This window comes from Neofelis nebulosa, chromosome 6, assembly GCF_028018385.1.
Source record: "Neofelis nebulosa isolate mNeoNeb1 chromosome 6, mNeoNeb1.pri, whole genome shotgun sequence".
NCBI classification, from domain to species: Eukaryota; Metazoa; Chordata; class Mammalia; order Carnivora; family Felidae; genus Neofelis; species Neofelis nebulosa.
In genome coordinates this window covers 125,747,742-125,752,295 of record NC_080787.1, presented here as the reverse complement: position 1 = coordinate 125,752,295, position 4,554 = coordinate 125,747,742, and positions in this window count along the sequence as shown.

Genomic DNA, 4,554 nt, shown 5'->3' with positions numbered 1-4,554 from the left:
GAACACTTACATGCAAAGCAAACTCTTTTTTTAAGTTTATTTATTTTGGTGAGAGAAAGAGAGCAAGTCGGGGGGTGGGGGCAGAGAGAGGGAGAATCCCAATGTGGGGCTCCAACTCAGGAACCATGAGACCATGGCCTGAGCTGAAGTCGAACACTTAACTGATTGAGCTACCCAAGTGCCCCACAAAGCAAAGTCTTAAAAAAAAGTCCTATATCTTCTCTGCCATGCTGCTCAGTAATCACTGATTTCATCCTTTCTTGTCTACTTGCTGCATCCCCCCAAGAAAGAAAGGGAAATTTTTCATTTTTCTAATGTTGTAAACACTTTATTTCTTCCATCCTCTCCATATAGATTTTGTCCTATCATTCTACATTCAACTGGCCAATCAAGGTTTTATTCCTATAACATGACATTATTTCTCAAAGAAGACTTCTTGTAGAGCTTAGTTTGGGAATATGAGCTGATAAGAGCTAGATTACTCTGGATAATTGTATCAAGGTACTAGGAGTTCATGGGAGCAATCTGGGAGAAGAAAGACACAGGTGAGGAGAGGACCAGGAAAATAATGAGAAGCCAGGACACTTTGGAAGGTGGTCTGGCCAATGAGAATGGGAAAGGAAGGTGGGAAAGGACTTTCAAAAACAAAAAAGTCTAGTGTTCAATTAAAGCACCACAGATGGAGATTGGGTGGCTTTTAGGAGCACCGGCTTCTTGGGTTGCTGACGGTTCTCCACATTCAACTCAACCACCAACTAGCTCTGTGACTGGAAAATTCCTCAATCTCTTTCATTTCATTTCTTTTTTTTTTTTTTTAATATAAAATGTGGTAATAATTTTTTTAAATCTATTTCCAATGACTACTAAAAGATTAAATAAGATAATATATGAAAAGCATCTGACAAAGCAAACCAGTTGTCTGGAAATGTTGGCTATGGTGATGACATAAACAATGGTGAGCAAATGCCATTACTGCTGCCACGTAAATTGACATTATCTCTCTAAATCTTCAATTGCAAGTCTGTGAGTTGGTTAAAAAATACTAAAACAACCTAAGTCTTGCAAGTCTGTGAGTTGGTTAAAAAATACTGAAACAACCCAAGTCTTGCAAGTCTGTGAGTTGGTTAAAAAATGCTAAAACAACCTAAGTCTTGCAAGTCTGTGAGTTGGTTAAAAAATACTAAAACAACCTAAGTCTTGCAAGTCTGTGAGTTGGTTAAAAAATACTAAAACAACCCAAGTCTTGCAAGTCTGTGAGTTGGTTAAAAAATACTAAAACAACCCAAGTCTTGCAAGTCTGTGAGTTGGTTAAAAAATACTAAAACAACCCAAGTCTTGCAAGTCTGTGAGTTGGTTAAAAAATACTAAAACAACCCAAGTCTTGCAAGTCTGTGAGTTGGTTAAAAAATACTAAAACAACCCAAGTCTTGCAAGTCTGTGAGTTGGTTAAAAAATACTAAAACAACCCAAGTCTTGCAAGTCTGTGAGTTGGTTAAAAAATACTAAAACAACCCAAGTCTTGCAAGTCTGTGAGTTGGTTAAAAAATACTAAAACAACCCAAGTCTTGCAAGTCTGTGAGTTGGTTAAAAAATACTAAAACAACCTAAGTCTTGCAAGTCTGTGAGTTGGTTAAAAAATACTGAAACAACCAAATTCCCCATTCTGGTTGAAGCAATCATGAAAACAAGGACAGGTGAATTTATACACTGACCTAATGCAGCAGAAACAATTGCTCCTGGAAAGCAGGCAAGCTCCTTGGGAAATAACTGAAACCTTGGAGTCTGACTTTCTGAGGCTGGGGATGGAGGCTCAGCCAGTTGCACCAGATCTGAAAGGGCAGGTACAACCCAGTTGTCATCTGAGTTAACTGTCCTTTGAGTAGTCCCTACAGAGATGTCACACATCGCAGGCCAGGCTGTCCTTTGTCACTTCTTATGGTTGTCACTGGCAGCACTCCTGTGTTGAGAAGAATTCTCAAGTGATGGCCAACCTCAGCTTGAGCTGGTAGGGCCTTGACTGATCAAGGACATTTGTCTTGACCTGGAAATGTTCTATCCACGTCCACAGTCAGCAAACTAAAGCCCACGGGTCAAGTCCAGTACACCACCTGTTTTTGTACGACCCATGCACTGAGTGAGAACACTTTTTACATTTCCAAATGGTTGAGAAACTTCATAAAAGAAATTTCATTGCTCATGAAAATGACATGAAATTCAAATTTTAGTCCAAAGTGTTGAACTTGGTTAATTTTAAAAGTTGTGGAAAAATATTCCTTCTCTTTTGTTATGAGAGAGCCTACGTCATATTCCAGATCTTACCGCTTGGCTCAGAAAAACGAGTAAAATATTTACTGTCTGACCCTTTACAGAAAAAGTCTGTCATCCCTGTTTTACATAATCCAGAGGATTCCAAGACACTGCCACACTGTGCCTTCTTCCTCTCCGCCTCAAGGCAGTGCTTGTTGTTTTTCACTCGATTTTATCACATACAAGTTGTGGGTGGGAACCCAAGAGGCCTATGGATTGATTTCCTTTCTTTTGGTAGAAAATTTCTTTCTTAAATTATCCCCTAGTGACAAGCACACGGTACGTCAAATAATGCAAGCCTGAGTGATTTTTTTTTCCTTTCATCAAATACTAAAAATGAGTGAGTAGTTCTCATCATCCTCTGCTTTAATGACTAAAATATAAGGTATAGGCCCATGTCGTTGCCATGATGCAAGGTTCTTAGTATTTCTTCTGTTTTCAAGGTGACTGCCAAATCTGCTCTCCCTAACTTTTATTCTGTTCTTTCAAAAAATAAACACACAAAAAAAGAGATTTCTTATCTACTCACTACCACCCACCTCTCCGCTTTACTTGCAGATACCTGAAAAGGATTTGCTTTCTCAGTAAGATCTAGGACCTGGGTACAGTATCTGCCCAGTGGGTGCAGTGTTCTCAGGTTGATGGCCTGGCTCCTCTTCCCCAAACCCCAGGAAGGCAGGCACCTTCCCCTTCTCCCGGAAATACCGGGTGCCCTTTCTCCAGAAAAACTGTGTGAACTTTGAATTTTTTCAGTGCAGTAATTTCCCTGATAATTACATTATAATATTAATGGAGCTTATCTTTGTTTCTGATAGCTCTTCAATTGGCATGGACTCCTGAAACTTTCTCTCTCTTGGCCCTGCCTACCCCCCATCAAATATGTAGTTAATCATCTGTTACCAAATACATAAGAGCTTGAACGGAGTTGCCTTTTTAAAAAGAAGCCTGTGGAGATTCTTTCAGAGGAGAGAAAAATCCTTTACAAAGTGAACAATAATACCCTAATTATATGTTCTGGGGATTTTGACTTTCTTCTTCAGATTTTCTTAGGGTTTGCACCACGGTAACAATATTCCTTCTTTCTGAGCACTTCTTTCCTGAAGCCTGTTTACTCATTCACCAACCACTTACTTCATTTTTCTTAATCGATTTTACAAAAACAATAGAAGCTCTTTTTGACAAGTCCAACAATAGAGTTATATAAGTTACAAGTTTTAAAGAAAATCATTCTTCCCTCCTTCCTCCAATCTTGCTCACGGCTTAACAGAAGATTGAATTTAGGGTCTCTTCCATCCACTTGGCTATATTTAGACAAAAACAAATGTAAAGAGTTATTTTCTCTACCTTTTTCAAAAAAATAGATACATATCACTCTGAGGTTATAATCGTGTGGGTCTAACTCATTCTTCTTAGTAGTTGACGTTATTCCATTGTAGAGCTGTCGAGGTTTTTGTGGAAAGACTTTCAATTCAACATTTACTTTGCACAAAGTAAGTGCCAGACCCTTCAATAAATTCTGGAGAGAGAAAAATGAACAACACCTCACATTCGATGTGAAAGTCAAGGACCTATAGGGGAAATTAAACAAATGACTGTATGTCAACATGATGTCCTACAACAGAGGAGTGGACAGTCATACAGAAAATGAACAGAGAACTTGGAGGGGGATTCAGAATATTCTGGAGATAAAAGTGACAGATAAGGGGGGAAGGCCCAGGCTTAGGGAAGAGCATGTGCAAAGTCAAGGAAGCTTGAAGGAGCATGGCACTCGGGAAACAGGCTAATGCACAGTGTGGAGCAGCTGGAAAAGGGCAGAATGGTAGGTTGGCACCAAAGTGAATGGACTTGTATACCAAGCTCGTGTGGACTCAACCAATGGGCTGAGAGTAAAGGGGGAATGTTGTAAGGGTTTTAAGCAGGAGGCTGGATCCTGTCTTCAGAAAGATGTCTGGAGAGCATCTGGAGGACGAATTTGTGAGGGAAGACCAACTGTAATAGGAAGTCACAAGAAGCAGTTGACATGGGGCACCTGGGTGGCTCAGCTGATTAAGCGTCTGACTCTTGACCTCAGCTCAGGTCATGATCTTGTGGGTCATGAGATGAAGTCCTCCGACTCGGGTTCTGGGCTGACAGAAGGAGCCTGCTTGGGATTCTCTCTCTGCATCTCTCTCTTTCTCTCTCTCTCAAAACAAATAAATTAACTTAAAATTTTTTTTAAAAAAGCAATTGACATAATCTAGTCAAAAG